General features: G+C 32.4%; 1 protein-coding gene and 1 non-coding gene across 3 annotated transcripts in view; one reads left to right on the forward strand and one right to left on the reverse strand.

The window, feature by feature from the left end:
• The window catches only part of LOC102623528 (cysteine-rich receptor-like protein kinase 44), a 111,491-nt gene that overhangs the window by 69,028 nt on the left and 22,596 nt on the right, over positions 1 to 19,867 (reverse strand). The gene's annotated exons all lie outside the window — the stretch shown is intronic.
• LOC112498005 (U1 spliceosomal RNA) lies at positions 1,860 to 2,021 on the forward strand. Its single transcript, XR_003065090.2, has one exon. It is a non-coding gene; the product is annotated as a U1 spliceosomal RNA (small nuclear RNA).

Consider the following 19,867-nt stretch of genomic DNA (forward strand, 5'->3'; position numbering starts at 1 on the left):
TTCTCCATCTCTATCTTCTTCTCCTATATCTTCTCACACAGAACAACCATCTAACACTTTATCCTTAAGCCATATTCACTCACCACCTCATGTAATACCTGCTGCACCTCCAGTAGGACACCATATAATAACCAGATCTAAGGCTGGTATTTTTAAACCAAAATCATATATTGCTGATCTTTTGGCTAAACCTTCAAAACCTACATCTATAACCCAAGCAATTTCTGATCCAAAGTGGTTCAAGGCAATGCAAGAGGAGTATCAAGCTCTTAAAAGCAATGATACTTAGGACTTAGTTTTACCTTCAACTCCTGTCAAAGTGATAGGAAGTAAGTGGGTTTTCAGAATTAAACACAACTTAGATGGTACCATATCTAGATACAAAGCATGGCTTGTAGCAAAAGGATTCCATCAAACACATGGAGAAGATTACAATGAAACCTTCAGTCCAGTTGTGAAAGCATCAACAGTCATAATAGTTTTAAGCTTAGTTGTTGTGAATAAGTGGATTCTAAGATAGGTTGATGCCAATAATGCCTTCTTAAATGGCATTTTGGTTGAGGATGTATATATGGCACAGCCTGCAGGGTTTACTGATTCCACCAAGCCTAATCATGTCTGTAAACTTAAGAAGGCCATCTATGGATTAAAACAGGCCCCCAGAGCATGGTTTGACAGGTTCAAATCTGCTATGGTATCTCAATGGAGGTTTCTCAATTCTAAGTCTGATAGTTCACTCTTCGATAAGTGAGAAAAATGGTCACATTTTGCTTGTTCTAGTATATGTGGATGACATCATTGTTACGAGTTCTAACTATCAGCTGGTGCAGCAAGTGATTCTTAATATACAGAAAACTTTTGCTTTGAAGGACTTGGGAGAGTTGAATTATTTTCTTGGGATTGAAGTCTCCAAAACAACAAATGGATTCTATTCTCAAGCAAAGTATATAGCTGACCTCTTAGCAAAGCATAATATGGCAGATTGTAGCCCAGTTCCTACTCCCATGTCCACAGGACATCAACTCAGAAAATGATCAGGTTCAACTATTCCAAATGCATCTCAGTATAGAAGCATAATTGGAGCATTGCAGTATGTGACACTCACAAGGCCTGAGATAGCTTTCTCTGTTAATAAACTTAGTCAATATCTGTCTTCACCAACTGCAGAACATTGGGAAGCTTGTAAGAGACTTCTGAGATATTTGAAGGGCTCAATTCATTTTGGTCTGCATTTTTATCAGTTTGGAACTTTACAAATGAATTGCTTCAGTGACTCAGATTGGGCGTGTGACAAAGATGATAGAAAGTCAGTTGCTGAGTATGCAGTTTACATTAGCTCAAACTTAGTTTCCTGGTGTTATAAGAAGCAACCAGTAGTATCAAGGTTAAGTACTTGAAAATACAGAGCTTAATGAGATAGATATTGGCGTTATAATACCTTGCCGCCAGTAGGTCCTCAAAATCAAGAAAGTACTTGAAACATGGGATATGTCGGATGTTAAGGTAGAGACTATTGAACAATTTCGAGGACAAGAGAGAGGTTATCAGCGTGTCGACTGTCAGATCAACAGTCAAACACGATGAATTTGACAGAACTTACTATCTCGGATTTCTTAACAATCCAAGAAGATTTAATGTTGCAATCACTTGTGCCAGATCACTGCTTATTGTTGTTGGGAATCCTCACATAGTCTGTCAGGTATTCACGCATATCCTCAATATGATAGTGTCTGTCAAAGAAATCTATTTTATGGCTATGCTTTGGTTAATGAAAAAACTAATGTATCCCACATCGAAGCGATACAAAAAGGCAGTTATGACAAAAGATATAAATAATGAGCGCCAAGCAACTGAAGAACATACTTACCTGGACGGGGTCAATGAGCGATCATAAAGGCCCATGGCCTAGGTTGGTGGCCTTCATTGCACATGGGAGGTGCACCCGCCTAAGGTCAACCTAAAGTGGTTGAGCCTACGTCATAATTTGTGACAGTGGGGACCTGCGTTTGCGCGGCCCCCTCCCCAACTCATTCAAAATTTTAACTATTTTTGGGCGCCAGTCTCAACGGGTGTTTCTTAACTAGGGTTGGCAAATTGCGGGCTTGGGCCAGGCCTTTTCCAGCCCAAGTCCAAGCTCATGTAATTGGCAAGGAGCCCAAGCCCTCTAAAGCCTGTCCAAACTTGATAGGGCTGGGCCGGGGCCGGGCTTGCGCGGGCCTGGGCTGGGCCTGGACAGGGCTTGGACTTTTAATAATTTAATAAATTTTTATTTTTATTTCTTTTAGATTGACTGAGAGCTACGAGCATTTTCATTTATAGATAGAACTTTTCCTACAGCGTATCAATTATCCACAAAATCTTATAAAAAAAATAATAATGTACATATAAGTGAAAAATTTGCTTAATTTTGATGACAAAATAGAGAAAGTGCCTATCAAATAAAAATATGCAAATTACAAGAGACAAAATACGATAAACTAAGAATTTGTGGTTGAAACTGAAACACAGTGCTTCTTCTTCGTTATCCACTTGCTATGACAACAATGAAACATTCTTCTTCTTTTTCTTCTTCACTCTCTCTCTCGATTCTTCCACAAAACTACTCTCCATTACAACATCAACAATGGCTTCAGTAATCTCAGAATTTCTACAATAATTAAAAAAAATCGAAGCTTTCTTGGGGTGGAGTTGGTGATGGTGTTGCTGGTTCGCATGTGTTGTTGGTGCTGTTGGTTTTGGGTCGCGTTGGAGCTGAGATCGTTGTTGCTGCATCGCGCGCGTTCGATTGGCTGCAGCTACATCGCGCTGGTGGTGCTGGTGGGTGTGGGTCACTGTTGCGTCGCCCGTTTGGTGCTGTACTGCTGCTGGGTTGCTGGATCTGCTGTGTCGCGCGTGGATAGTGGATCGCTGCTGACGGTGGTGGATCCTTAATTCGTTGTGAGGGTGAGGCAGTAAACATCGGTTGTTGGCTGCCAGCTGAGAGTGCAGTGAGAGGCTGATGTAGCGGCTGGAGATGTAGAGATAAATTTAGGGATTTTAGGTTTTGGGAATTTGATTTCGTTTTGTTTTTTGTTAATTACTTAATCTTGGCTTTTTTTTATTTCTCAGTTTTTTTTCAATTTAAAATTTTTAATATATTATAATTTATTTCTTAAAAATATATATATATATATATATATATATATATATATATGCATTATATTATAAAGTCCAGGCTTAAGTCTGAGCTTTTGTGGAAGGCCCTTAACTAGGCCCACTACGTCTGGGCTTTACAAGGTGAGAGCCCTTGTCTTTAACTTCAAGCCGCGGGCTAGGCTTAAAGCCCGCGGGCTTGGGCTGGGCTGTCACGGGCTTGGGCTGGCCCAGACCTTTTTGACAATCCTACTCTTAACTTAACAATTATTCTTAGGGAGTTTCATAATCCTGATCAGACTGAAAATCCATTGTACATTGTCGTCTGGTTGTGACTAGTGCCCCAAGGGTGCCTTAATCAGATCTCTGCTGAAGTCAAGGCGTATCTTAGTGTACTTACCTAATAAGATCCTAATTAAGGTTTATTTTATTATTTAAAAATTGAAAAAAAAAACTGAATAATTATATTTGCTCACCTAAACGTTGGGCCCCATCTTAATATATAGTTCCACTAAAAAATTAGTTTTTCTTTATTTTCTTGTTTAAGATGTAGGATTTTAATATTTTTTAATTATTTAACATTAAATCTTGATCGAATTTAGACCTTTCTGAGATTTAGTTAAGGATTATTCTCTATTTTGAAAGTTAAATTTCCATCAAATAAGGTTTGTTTGATGATTTCTACTTCAAAAAAAAAAAAAAAATTCAAGGCAATTAAAAATTATTATGCAGAAAATCTGTTAACGGTTTATATATGAAAAAAATTAATCATACATATTTATCAAAAAAATTTCAACCAATCTCATGTTAACTTTCTTTTAAATAAATTTTTTTTTGCGTAAGACCTAAAATTTTATTGCGCCAACCTTAACCCATAGTTTAGGATGGATAGATTTTGTTGACTTTTTTACCATAGGTACAATATGAGTGCCTTAACTGACTTGGATCCTTATTATCCTACTACGTGTATGGCCTAAATTGACTATAAATAAAATAAGACTGGAAATGTATTTAATATTCTAAAAGCTTGTCCGAAATTGGCTACAAATAAAATAAGAGTAGAAATGTAGTTAATATTCTGAAGTTGGTAGCTGATTACAATTTTAATTAATCATTGTTCTCTTGATCATCATAATTTCTCTCACCCAATGAAGAAAGAATGTATATTGGGTCGATTTAGGTGACGTCGGGGTTCAAGAAAGATATTTCATATTTTATCTCAAATGATGTGTCATTTATTAAATAGTTGATAATTCTTTATAATCCAACTGAATTAATTGTATTATCTCACCAACTAATTAATAAATATCACATCAATTGTAATAATTTTTGAGATAAAAAATTTAAAATATATAACATTACTCTTTTTATGCGGGAAGCTTGCAATTTATCATGTTCCAATCTTGAAGACCATGGAACTATGGAAGAACGTGGACAAAGATTGAAAAAAAAAAGTTGTCACTTTGTACCCAAAAAATAATTCTAAAGTTTGTTTAAATGATCCTACAACACTTAGTTTCATAAATGGTTACCTAAATATTTTATTATTATTATAGTATTATACCTTTTTGCAATTATACCCAAAATTGGTATAGTAAATACAAAATGTCATTTTCTATGGGGAGACATTTGAGGATGGCAAAAAAACGATGCCGACCACCTAAAAAATATAGGTACGAAAACTATATTTATTAGAATACTATATTTAATTATTTTCAATCTGTATTTTAATCTTTGTATATAGTATATTGGCTTTCCAGGTAAACCACTCTACGAGTTTCTTTGAGATTGAGGATGAACGCTATAAGTAGTTTATTTTATAAGTTTTTACAAAAATGATATTTAGTAAATTTTCTAAAAACTGCTCATTTCAGAAATTTCTATATTTTAACAACAGTTTTTAAAAGTATATATGAGGTTGCACAAAAACTTTTCCTGTTTTGATTCTTTATCTTTTTTATAAGCAACTTATTAGACAAGTCATCACAACTAATATTAATAGTTTAACAAAATAACAATTATGTCTTATTTTTAAATAAATCCTAATATATAAATAAAAAACAGTTTAAACTGACATTTATTTTAATCTTTATATAATAAAACAACCGTTTCACAATAAAATTTAACAATTGCATATATTCTACTTTTCAATCTTATAGCAACTACAACAATACAATAAATTAAACACAAAAGTACTTACTCAGCAACTTATTTCTAGTCGCTTATCAGCCACTGCAATCTCATAACTGGTGCTAAGCCATTGTAATAATTCACCTACAACAATCAAAACTCTGATAGGAACTAGGCAACAACATCGTTTATTAATTAGTATATATTAACAATCAATGAAAATAAAAAGTCCTGGGCCATGACTGATAACCAAGTTCATGGGACCTAACCCGCTTTAAACAATTTTCATAAAACCCAAAAGTCAAAACATAGCGACATGAGTGTTGTTGAATCGTGGAGTGAAAAAAACTATCAAATTCATCTTTTCGAGCTAAAAAGCCAAACAAATGCCAAGGGCGGAACTACGAATTTATGGTGCATTTACTTCATAGAATAGGAATGAGGTGGAATATGAATGAGATGGGAATGAGAATGAGATAGAATGGAAATAAGGAATGTGAATGAATTCTAATATTTACTTGGCAAAAATAAATGGGAATGTGAATGTGCTGGAATGTCATTAATGTGTTTACTTGACAAAATAAATGGGAATGAGGAATGAGAATGAGGAATGAGAATAAGAAATGAGAAATGAGAATGAGAATTAATTTACCAAAATACCTATAGTATTAAATAATGTAATTTTCATTAACTAGATACATGTATAAGTATTATTATAAAAATGATATTAATTAAAAAATAAAATTAATAATAATAAATGTTAATAATGATAATATTAATAAAAATTATAATAACAATAATTAATAATAACTAAAATAATAAAGTTAATAAAATTTAATAATAATAATAATAATAATAATGGCATTTAAAATAATAAAATTAATTGTGATTTGAACGAGAGTAATTCAAGAAATATGAAAAAAAAATTAGAAGGATACAAAAGTCAGTTCAGGGAATGAGAATCCACATTCCCAAACCCTCCATCGGAATGTGATTCCCGTTCTTTATTCTCAAATTGTGTGAGACCCACACATTTTATTCTCATTCCCAAATTACATTTTACCAAGTAACACATGAGTTTCATTCTAATTCCTTCATTCTCATTCCTTAAACTCTCAAGTAAACACACCATTAATTTAACCGGAGTCATAATAGAGGAATTAAAAAATTGACTAGGTTATAGCATAAAATTTATAAAATTGAAGAGGCATTAAAATGGAGATTATAATAGTTAAATTTAAATCATAAAATTTAGTATACCATAAAAAAGGTCAAAGATATTTATTTTTTAAAACATGCACGCATGCATGGAAATTATCATTCATATACCCTATATTTGCTCTGTTATAAAAAATACTACAATACTTTGAGGGTGTATCAATCGTCCACCCTTAGTTGACAAAATGTATCAGCCGACCACCAAACCGTTAGTTGCTGTTTGAAAGTTAACGGAGTTACAGTGAATTGACGATTTTACCCTTGAAAATTATCACTTGTATACTCTTAAATTCTCTTTTTATCACTTGTATACCCTTAAATTATCACTTGTATCATATGAAAAGACCAAATTACCCTTCTGACGTCATCATACTTAAACGGCAACCAACGGTTTGGTGGTCAGCTGATACATTTTGTCAACTTAGGGTGGACGATTGATACACCCTCAAAGTGTTATAGTATTTTTGATAATGGAGTAAACTAAGGGTATACAAATGATAATTTCCCTTAAATAAAATGTGAAAAATTAGTATAAAATATCTATATTGACCCCTGCACAATTGATGTTAGGCCCCTGTAGAATATATATATATTAGTAGTTATCAACAATCAGTTATAATTTTGGCCCCTGTAGAATTTTTTCCTGAGCTCTGCCCCTGGTTCCGCCACAGTCATACCCTAACGCAAACTTAAGACCGGTCTTAACAACGCCAAGTTTTTAAAGGGAGATGGAGGAAAGAAAGAAATACTCACTTGATTCGAGTGCCCTCAAAGCCCCCTTAGACTTGACTCATGAATTAGTAGTTACTAGTCATCACGTGGAAATTGTCAACTTGCTGGGCTAATTATCCAATAATCGTTACGTGTTGTTATAAACTTATAATTAGGGCAAATATGTCGTTGTTCTAGTTAACAAATTATTCTAATTAATTTTAAGAAATATTTATATCAGAAATTGTTTCATAATTTGAATTGGGGATCAACTAGCAATTAAGAGCCATCAATAGTTGAAATGGGAGGATGTTAATAGCAATAAAACCGGGCACGATTAACACCAAAAAGTAAAACATGGCGCCTTATTTCAAAGTTTCAATAATTTTTTTTTTAAAGGCACATAACACGATGGTCAACAATACCAGGAAGAAAGATCAATTATCTCGGATTATTATAATAAAATCAGAAAGGTCGTTGCCCAGAAGGGCGACATGGCCCACCGAACATTGGCACGCAGCAGGTCAGCTCCATAGAAGGATAAAGACGAGAGCATCAAAATAAAGTGACAGCCCCAGATTTCATTTGGCCATGATCCTATTCATGATCAAGGAGACAATTAAATATAATTAAGTGGGGCATGTATAAATTATAGGTTCAAGAGAGCTTAATGGTTAAGGATTAGAAAGTGTGGACTAGTAAGCAAAGGCAAAATGAAAAGAAGAAATTGAGAAGAAACATCAACGTCGATGTACAATTATGTATTAATTGTAGTAGATGGCTTATCTTTTTTTTTTTTTTTCCAACAAAAATATTATGCATGGTTTGCACAATGAATAAAGTCGATGTACAATTATGAATAAAGTCGGAAAACGCCAACATTATGCATGGTTTGCACATGGACTCCATGTCTCTTTCATGTTTTGTTTAAGAATGAAACTCAAATGAGGACATCCACATGAGTATGACAAGTTATTTATGAGATAATCGAGAAATTGTCAAGTCAGTATCTTTCATGCTGGTTAAGTCAGATATTGAACGGAACGACATCTATTATTTGTAAGGCCATGGTTATCTTTGAGTTAGCTTCATCGTGGAGTATTCCTCCACAATCACATAATCAAAATGATAAATAATAAAAAGTGCATAATAATTTAGTTGTGTAGTTATAAAGGAGTGCTTCATGGTAGAGTAACTTCAATATAACCGGAACCTATTTGTAAATATCATGTGTAAATAATTTTTTTTTTAAACTTAACATACTTTTGTTAAATGTATGAAATTTGAAATTTTATTAATTTTATATTTTTTCTTAAAAAAAAATTATTTTTTTTTCGTAACTTATGTATGATTTTTAGATATTTGTATCTGAATAGAAAAACTAAACTTTTGTGACTTTTATCTGAATAAAAAAAGTTTTAAATGAGAAGTAAATATTATATTTTAAAAATATCTATATAAAATATGATTAAATTAAATACGAAAGCTAAAAATATATTAGTTATTTGGGGATCATAAACCCTTGAAGATCCCTTGTTATTATTCAAAGAAGAGACGGAGATTTCTCAAACAATTCTGACAAGAACGGGAACATATACAAGATATCAGAAATGGATACAGGATGACTGTCTCCTCTTCTCCTCTCCCCATTACAATTTAAGGTTTAAACGATAAAGGAAGCATGCCGTTTTTATCATGATTAAGTAAGTACGCGTGTCACACGTGCAATCAAACTTTGGAAAATCAATTGTTTTGGTTTGATGTTGGAAAACCTTCGTTCTACCATCTCTTTTGTTTCAGAGACTTCTAATGAGCAAAAATTACTTGGAAACCCTTCTACTACCCAAATAGATATCATGTTTGTTGGTTAGATTTCCAGCTATGTATTGCATTGTTGTTTGTTAATAGCAAATAATTAATTAAACGATTTTACGTCATTCTCAACTTCAATAAAATTGAGCTTAATTTTTCGTTTCCTTAGAAATGCAATGCAAGGATATATATATATATATATACGCTGATGATTATTGATCAAGCAAATGTAGAAAATATATGGTGATGTGTGTGTGTGTGTAGATTCAAGAAAGCTTAATGGTATGGATTAGAATTGTGGACTAGCAAATGGAGAAGGCAAATGGAATTTGTTTAAATGTATATGCTAGAGAACTTTAATTTATACAGCCTGATGTTCCATATCGATAATGAAAGACTAGTAAGTAGAAAGAACCATTTATATATATAACCTAGTGTTCAAAGTTCAAATAGTTCATGCAGTGCATGTTGTATTTCGAAATTACAGCAATTAAGCAATATGAATTCATGACAATTCGATAGGAACAGGTGAGTCAAGTCGATGAAAAGGTGAACAAAAGAATGTAAAACAAAATGTAAATTCAAATTTCTCGGTTTTCGCTTCATATATACATTAATATTTGCAACTCATCACTCTGTCAACAATTAAACGACTCTTGATATGTATTAATATTATTCGAAGAATTTGAGTTTCTCTGCTGCAAACAATAATGTTTGGCAAACCTAGGATTAGAGTGCTCTATTTATATTTATTTGTGGGATGATTTATAACAAGAGATTTCCTAAAGCATCTCCAAAAGATTTTATTAATTTTACTCTTTAAATATTTATTTGCTTACCTATATGGTAAAAAGGAGAGTAAAAAAAATGTTTTCTCCCAAAGGCTCTTCAAATAGAAATAAGTTGATATTATTTTAATCAAATAAATATTTTTTTAAGAAAAATAAATGGTAATTAAAGCATTTCTCTCTCTCTCTCTCTCTTCCCAATAAAAAATAATAAAATATAAATTGAAAAGAAAAAAAGCGACTCTACAAAATTGAAGAGAGAGAATCATTTTTTATTTAAAGAATCTTAATTGGAGTGTCTTTTGAAATCTTAAATACTGATGTAACTCTTTAAATAAATAATAAAATCTTATTTGAAGTGTTTTTTCGGAGATACTCTTATAAATATTTTAGCTTTCCTTTTACTATTGAAACTGTCTAACTATTTTGAGGTGTAAGGTTCACTATGTCTCCCCTAACTAGGTATAAATTATTTTTGGTTTTCAATAGAATTACCTCGCTAGCTAAGTTTCATTAAAAAAAAAAATATCTATTTATTTATTTTTTAATGTTAGAAGGTCCATCAATACTTAAATAAATCTTTTTAAACTCATATCTCTCCAAACTGTTTGAAAACTACTTGGTCAAGTCTAGGACTTTAATTCTAAAATATCTTGATAATATAATATGAGTAATAAATTGACACTTACTTGGCAATTAAGTTAATTATTAAAAGATATCACACGATTAGCATTTAGATGATTGATAAACCACAAAGTTAAATAACACTATACACATCATAATTAATGATATGTGAAACAATGGTTTGAGACAAACTATATAAACCCCAGTTTCGTAAATGTAATATAATAAATTATTATTGTATATCATATTTCGAATCCATCCGTTACACCGTAAGATTGAATTAATAAGTATCAAATAAATTAATGGTTAATTAGCATCATTTTCAGCCGATTAAACTTGCATAAAATAACAATGAACAAAACCATCCGATAACTCATAAATAATAAATCATAATTAACTATCTTAAACAAATTCCTTAACAATTAAAACTACCGTCTTCATTATATAAACAACATCGGAGTAAAAGTAAAGCAGCACACAGAACTCTATGACGGGTGGCAACTGGCATGCAAGATGATCACGGAGGTGGTGGGCCGAGATCAGTTGGACCAGGAGGTCCAGGCGGGCCCATTGGACCACCAAAGCAGCCTTGTAGCAACCGGCAGGAGCACAGAAAGCTCAAGCTGTCATAACAAACCCAACGACAAGCAATCAAAAACCAGTATTAGCTTTTTCCCCCTCTGAGAATTTTTTTTGTCAATGTGTCAATTGTTTCGTGATTGTTCAGCTGCATCTTAAGTTCCCATTTTGACACGTGTCACTGTATCTTACACTACATCATGTATCAACGATGTTTACTTGGTGCACTTCAACAATGAATGGGACTAATAGAACAACAAATGGAGAATTTTGAAACCCTCAACACCTAAATTCGATGTTTAATTACTTACCATGAACCGATGACGTCACAAAAGCCACCGAAAAAGTCCGGCGGTCCAAGAAGTGGTGGACCCCACCGAGGTGGCCCTCCAGGTCCTCCAAGTGTCATTGCTATTTGCTAATTACTGTTACCGGCTCTTTAAGCAAATTAGTATACGCCAAGGAAATTAACAAGAGTATTTTAGAAGTCCAAACTTGCTCTTGCTTGTGTATATAGAGATGCAAAATGCTTTTCTTATTTTTCTAACAAGAGTGGTGGTGATAGATCGTGATCTGGGAGCCTAAATCACTTCAGCGAAAAAAATCAAATCGGATTTTCAAGGTACGATTTATAGATTACAAATTCTTATATATTATATGAGAGCGATCATAAAAGTTTTTATAAAAAATTTAAAAAATTAATTTTTCTCCAACATCCAAGTGCTAGTCTTCTATGTCTAACATTCAAGACCCTGCTCAAGAATGATAGCATTTACCAATCACACGCTCAATCAATAAATCATCTTACCAAACGCACTTTCATTTTTGTAATTAACAATCACAATAGTGATTTTGATAATTCAAGTGATAATCTCTGTAGTTAAAACCCATTTAACAACCTATGGAGGATTTATGCCCACAAATGTGACCGAATGGTTTTTAAATAATTTTATTTAATTGGCTACTCAACTTCAAATCTTAAGAGAAATAAGGGATTTAAACAAAATGAATTTGATCAAAATGAATCTGGACTTTGTTCACCGCATTGAAAAAAAAAATTACAGAAGGTTTATCGACAGGAGTCTTCAGTGATAAGCAATTAGATCATATTTTACTTTCTAAAAGATGGCATGTCTCAAAGAGGTTTAAGCCAAGAAATTTCCAAAACACAACAACAGATGAACGAGTGTGATTAGAAAGTGCCACAGAGAAATGAAAAGAATATTATTACTAATACATCTATAAATCTCATTTCCATGATGACATTATAGCAATGGGTTACCAAACCCAATAGATTCCGCCTCTTCAGTTCTGTTTTCTGGGGCATTATCTGAGCTGCGTGGCCTTACTAAAAAGAGAATGCAACAAAATAGGAAGTAGAGTGCATTTGAAGAATTGCAGATTCGCTTGAATTGAAAATAAAAATTAAGGCATTTATTAAAATGGCTCCTAGAACATCTTAAGGGCTAGTATGGGCAGATTAGTAAAAGGATGGAAGAGAAATTATGCAAGAATGCTTACTTGAAACATTTGTGATAACTAGGGTTGGCAATAAAATCCGGATCCAGCCCGGATCCGCAAAGATCCGGAAAAATCCAGATCCACATGTTAAAAAATGTGGATCTGGATCTTAAAAATCACCATCCGTGCGGATCCGGATCTGGACTTGCATCCGGAAAACCGGATATCCAGATCCACATTTTTTAATAATTAAATTATTTATTTAATTAAATTTCAATTGAAAAATATATAAATTAAATTATTTATTTAAATGTATAAGCATAATTAACTCTATAATCTTCATTAACTTTAAAAAATATGTTAAAAATTAATAATAATAATAATAATAATTAGAGAATATTGTAATCAATCGGTTTACCTTAGATTTTTTTATGTTTTAATTAAACTATTTATTTAATTAAATTATTTATTTAAATGTATAAGCATAATTAACTCTATAATCTTCATTAACTTTAAAAAATATGTTAAAAAATTAATAATAATAATAATAATTAGAGAATATTGTAATGAATCGGTTTACCTTAGATTTTTTTATTTTTTAATTAAACTATTTATTTAATTAAATTATTTGTTTAAATGTATAAGCATAACTAACTCTATAATCTTCATTAACTTTAAAAAATATGTTAAAAAACTACTAATAATAATAATAATAATAAAAATAATAATAATAATTATTATTATTATTATTATTAGAGAATTTGTAATAAATCGGTTTACCTTAGATTTTTTAATTTTTTTATATTTGATTTATATTGTGAAATTATTGTTTGTGAATTTATGGTGTTGTTGTATGTTATTCATGTTGAATTGATGTTAAATTGTTGATTCTTAAATTATAATTGAATTTTATTTAATATTATTATGTAAATTATTAAATTTAAAATTATATTTAAATTTATTATTATGCGGATCCGGATATCCGAAATATCCGCCCGCAATCCGTGTGGATATTATCCGCATCCAGATCCGCATATTTTTTCCGAATCTGAATCCGGATTTTGCCATCCTTAGTGATAACATTAACACTTTTCTTAGCAGCAAGAGCTTTCAACTTGTTCCCACTCCCTAATACAAGCAAGCTTCTCATATGTTGCTTTTGTTCCCTAGGACTAGCTGTCTTTGTTATTTGGATATTCTCACTTCCTATTGAAAAAGGGGAAAAAGAAAACTTGCTTGGCGACGCTTAATTACTGCTGTTAATATTCTAGCCATTTAACAAACTTATGCCCATCGTTTGGAAAACCAAAAAAATACAATTATTTTTCCAAGAATATAAGCATGAAGAAAACTAAAATTAAGAATGGAATTAGAGAGGTTCAAAAGGCATATATATGAATTAAAATGAAGTTGATTATAATAAGGGCTAATATCATCATTTCCAAAGCAAAATAACCAAAATAAGACGCTAGTTTAGAGTGTGTTAACAACTAGATCTAAAGAAAAAACAAGTGCAGCAAATTAAAGATGTTTAATTAAACCTCTCTAACCTTAAACATAACATAAGTAGTTGAGGTGCCGAATGCATGGATGGATCCAGTACCGTAAGTAACAAGGCAGCTTCTTCTAATTATGCATATCGACCCGTCTGGTTATTTCCGTTTGCCAGACCGCAACCTCACCCATGATCACTTGATTATCCTCCAACAAAACAATCGTTGCCAAGGTCATAATCAAGCCATCATCAGACTGTCCGTACTCTCCACGGACGGCAGCAGCTGTAACCTCGTAATAAATCCATAACATTGCAACAACATTTTCCATCAAGAAACGATGTGCGGGACCCAAATCTGCACTACGAAAAGCACCACGAAAGAAGTTGAGCAAGAAAGGTGTGTAAATCGAGAGAAGAAAATAATACACATTGATGCTTAAAGAAAGCAGAACGCCGGCCCGCCTGCTTTGTGTGCAAACATGAGATAAAGCTACTACGTATTGTGCCCAGTCAAAGATCGAAGAAGCTGATTCGATTCTGATGCTGAATCCCCAGACCAAGACTAAGGTTGGAGCAAAGGTTGCTATGGCTGCATATTCAGAGCCCAACACCTCCGCGAACAAGATCATCCAGCTGTGTAGGTTTGTCATGAGCATCATTGTTAACAAAGATGACATGTTGGTAAGAAGCTCATGATTGTGTGTTGGCCAAATGGGCATTTTCCTTTTTTTTTTTTAAATAAATTTTCTTTCTCGGTATTGTATGTAACTTCTCTGCTTGGCTTCTGGGAAAATAAATGTGAGAGGAGAAAGTGATTGGAGAAAATTAAGCTGAATTACATGATGAGGATTTAGGCAATGTTGGTGGATTTTTAAATTTGGAGGCAAAGAACAAAGAAAATTTCTAAGGATTTGAGACGTGTTTATACACTTTCCTTTAAAGTTTTATTTGCCCTCACCACTCTTTGTTTGCTATAGAGTTTAATGAAAAATTACCCCCAAGATATATCAAATCCTGAATACAATCTTTAGCAAATAACATTGTATTTCAAGAACACATATTAAATTTGTAATAATCTAGTCTTTTTAATCTAATTTGTGTGTCTATTTTAATGAAGAAGAATGTTTATATGAAAGATTACAACCATTAGAAATGGTACTTCTTCAAAGACACACTTTGGTTTGAAATTTACATCCATTCACAATTGGTTTTTTTCTTTTTCCTCAAACCTGCTAACCTTTTTTTCAGTTGACGCGAAAACACGCTCTCTGGAAGAAAACGATTAGCCGCTTTCTCAATAACGGTGAGCCGTTTTATTCCAGATTGTCAAAATAAGTTGCTCTCTGGAAATAAACAGATAGCCGTTTTCTCCAAACAGTTAGCCGTGTTCTGTAGGACAGAAAACATGCTATCTGGAAATAAACGATTAGCCGTTTTATCCAAACGGCAAGCCGTTTTATTCCAGAATATCAAATAAAAGAAAAATGTTACAATCTCTCTTACAATATCCCACTAGTTTGTAATAATTTTTTTCAGATTTATTAATGATAAACTTATACGTACAAAAAGCTATCTTTCAATTTTAACCTTTCATTAGTGAGCATATTTCAAAGCATTTACAAGACAATAGAGTGCTAAGAATTAAACTTTATCTTTTAAGTAAATACCGAAGATACGTCACATATAAGCTATCTCAGATTTCAAAGTTATGTTCCAATATTTAGCACTATTCCGGCCTTGTGCTCTATCTTGGATTCATGAACATTTACAAGATTTAAACCACGATCTTATTAGAAACGACACCATTTCTTATGTTCACTTAAGTGAAGCTTCAAATCATGTTTTTAGCTACTGTAAGACTTGAACTTCATTAAGAGTAAATACTCAACCTCAACCTCGTAGCTATTTGAACTGAACATCTCAAATGGGATTAATTATTTTCGGTGTCAAACCAGTCACATAACAACAACTTGTTATTACCCATTTAACTATAGAATAGTAGTATAACTACTACATAGTTAGGTTACCGTCGTTGGTGACTTTATCAAAGAAATGTTTCAATCCTATTCCAAAAGATGTATCCTTAACTAAGTCTCTTGAAAGACCTTTTTTTTAAAGGATCCGCTAGATTCTTATTAGTCCTAACATAAACAATATTAATAACATCATCTGCTATTATTTGTTTCACATATTCATGTTTCAAGCTAATATGTCTAGACTTTCCATTATACACTTTATTATAAGCTCTAGACAATGTAGCTTCACTATCGCAGTACAAAGAAATAGATGGCATCGGTTGTGGCCACAACATTATATCAAACAACAAATTTCTCAGCCATTCTGCTTCCTTGCCTGCAACTACAAGTGCTATAAACTCACTTTCCATTATTGAGTGAGTTATGCATGTTTGTTTCTTTGAAGCCCAAGAAACGGCTCCTCCAGTAATTGTAAAAATCCAACCAGAAGTGGATTTATTATCACTTGTATTGGTTATCCATTTATTATTATCATTATAAAACAAACCCAAATTAATGGTCCTTTTAAGATAACTAAGTATCCTTCCAATTGCTTTCCAGTGTTTAACACTTGGGTTACTCATGAATCTTGACATTTTGCAAACCGCAAAAGCTATATATGGCCTTGTACAATGCATAGCATACATCAAGCTACCAATAACACTTGCATATTCAAGTTGTGCTATTGCTCGGCCTGAATTCTCTAGTAATTTAATACTAGAATCATATAGGGTATTTGCTTCTTTAAATTTCAAATAATTGAATTTAAGAAAGCACTTTCTCTATATAATGAGATTAACACAACGAGTAACCCCCACTATGTTTATTCACTTTTACATCTAAGATAGTATCTACTTCACCAAGATCTTTCATCTTAAATTGTGAAGTTAAATAATTCTTTGTATCATTTACTCCTTGCGTGTTTGTTTCATAGATAAGCATGTCATCAACATACAAACAAATGATCACACCAAAATCATTCGTAAACTTAGAGTATATACATTTATCAGCATTATTATGCTTAAAACCATGAGCTAAGATTACCGAATCAAACTTCTCATGCCATTGTTTTAGTGCTTGCTTTAAACCATAAAGTGACTTGACTAACTTGCATACCTTTTTTTCATTTCCAGACAAAACAAATCTCTCAGTTTGTTCCATATAGATTTCATCATTAAGATCACTATTAAGAAAAGCGGTTTTAACATCCATTTGATACACATACAAATTGTTCAAAGAAGCAAATGCAAAAAGCACTCTTCTAGATGTTAATCTTGCCACCGGAGCATATGTATCAAAATAATCAATACCACTTCTTTGCTTAAACCCTTTGGTTACTAATCTAACCTTAAAAGTTTGCAAAGAACCATCACTATTGTACTTTCTTCTAAACACCAATTTGTTGCTTATTGGTTTAGATCCTAGAGGAAGATCAACCAAGATCCAAGTTTGATTCGACATAATCGAATCCATTTTATAATTTACCGCCTCTCTCCAAAAAGAAGCGTCTCTAGAAGACATAGCTTCGCTAAATATCTTTAGATCTTTTTTAATATTTAACAACATTGGTACTTTGTTAAGTACATTCTTTTTATCCCCTTCAACTAAGAAGAGTAATGCTTGTGATGAACTAAAATCTAGAGCTAAACTCTTTTCTTTCTTTTCACGTTAACTCCTCCTTGATTCGAAAGATGTCATAAACTCTTTTCTTTTATTGTTATTAGTGGAGGTACTAGGAGCATTATCACATGGTTGATCAATAATTGATTCTAATTCAATATTGGAATCATGTTGAAATTTATTTTCAAAAAATTCAACATCTCTAGATTCCACAATCACATTAGAATCTAAATTTAACAACCTATAAGTCTTGGAATTTTCAGCATATCTTACGAAAACACTTTTTATACCTCTAGCACCTAACTTTGATGATTTAGGATCATGTATCTTATAAAAAGCTAAACAACCCCAAACCCTTAAATATATTAAGTTTGGTTTTGTTCCTTTCCAAATTTCATAAGGAGATACATGTGTTTTCAAAGATGTGATTCTATTATGAAAATGACATGCAGTGAGTAATGCTTCCCTCCACAAATTATTTGGTAGTCTTGCATTAAGGATTATGGAATTTATCATATCCGTAAAGATCTTATTTTTCCTTTCAGCTAAACCATTTTGTTGAGGTGTAAATGAAGCTGATCTTTGGTGAATTATTCCAAATTATTCACAATAATTATCAAACTCAATTGAGAAATATTCACCACCTCTATCACTCTGAACCATTTTGATTTTCTTATCTTTTTGGTTCTCAACTTCAGCTTTGAAAATTTTAAATTTATCAAAAGCTTCATATTTTGTTCTAAGCAAATACACATAAGTACATTGATAACTCTATGAAATGAAAGTTATTACATCAATTTTAGACTTAAATTAAGATCACTTAGAGAGTAGATGATGTGTTTTTGTTGCATTTTTTGTTACACTTTGCATAAACATTCATTTTAGTTTCGTCCTAATAAGTTTTGCTTGATTTAATTAATTTATGATCAAATTGTGTGCATAATCGCAGGTTTTCAGAAGCTTATGATTCAAAGGGAGAATGTTGAAGCATTAGGTTGGCACAAACGATGAAGAATATGGCCACAAAAGAAGTAAAACAAAATCTAGAACAGTGCAGTGCTCGAGCAATTGCTGGGGTAGCCATTGCTGTAGCAAATCTGGAACAACGATAGAGAAGATTTAGCACGGGAAACCTGCAGGATTGCGATCTGCAGTTTCCTAATCTGACTCACGCGCGCCCTAGGCTCTTGCTTACCCTAATTTTTAGTATAAAAAGAGGCGCACAACACATAGAACGACAGCAATGAGTAATATTGAAGAAAATTAAAAAGGAAAAGAAGGAAACAATGATAAGTCAAGATAGACGAGTCGTTACCAGCAGAGCTGTTTGGATTCAGTCTTCATTGTTCTTTACTTGTTCTTTTCTCTACTCTTTGATTGAACCAATGTACTTCATGACCATTAGTTTGCTATTTGCTTATGTTTTTCTAAGTATGAACTAACTTGATTATAGTTGAGTGACAAACAATCTAATGGGTTCTTGACTGTTCTTATAAGTTGCTATATCATTGCTATAGCATTTTACTCTAGTAGTTATTATTATAACTGTTACTTCGGTTGACCACCCATTTAATGGTTCAAGTTAAGATAGAGCCGCAAAAGGGAATGTCTTAGTGGATATTATTGGAGTAATACTTGATCTTAATTTAAGTTTTTTGGATTAAGTTTATCTTGAATCCCATAAGGGCCATACTTGAAGTTAAGATTTGTGATAAACTAGACATAGGGACTCACCTTGTAGGGTGGAGAGAATTGATGTTCGCAATGCCCTGCCTCATGTAGAATAACAACTGGTCATTGTTAGGATACTTAAAGGTATGAAAAATCCAACACGCGACAACTGAGGATATAAAATAATTCTACCCAGTGCTGTAGGAATTGCTGTAGCAACTGGAGTTAACTTGATGAAAAACAGTCAGCCCATGATGAGAGTTTGATCATTCAACTACCTTATTCTCAATTGATTACTTTTTTTCACGCAATTTACTTAGTTTATTTTATCACTGCATTTATTTGCCTTATTTCCTCACCATTGTCAATTTCGGTAGTAAACAGCTTTGAATTTGTTCACCTTGAAACTAAGATAGATGGCATTATTATGGTTGCTGTAGTATTTTTAGTAACATCAATCCCTGTGGAGGCGATCTTGAATACTCATCACTTTATTACTTATTGTGTACACTTGTACATTGACACCAATAGCAATAGTGTTAAAATAAACCAACAAGTTTTTGGCACCATTGCTGGGGATTGATTGGTTATTTCGAAGTGTGAAGTAAATC

This window comes from Citrus sinensis, chromosome 5 (genome assembly GCF_022201045.2).
Source record: "Citrus sinensis cultivar Valencia sweet orange chromosome 5, DVS_A1.0, whole genome shotgun sequence".
In the NCBI taxonomy this organism is placed as follows: Eukaryota; Viridiplantae; Streptophyta; class Magnoliopsida; order Sapindales; family Rutaceae; genus Citrus; species Citrus sinensis.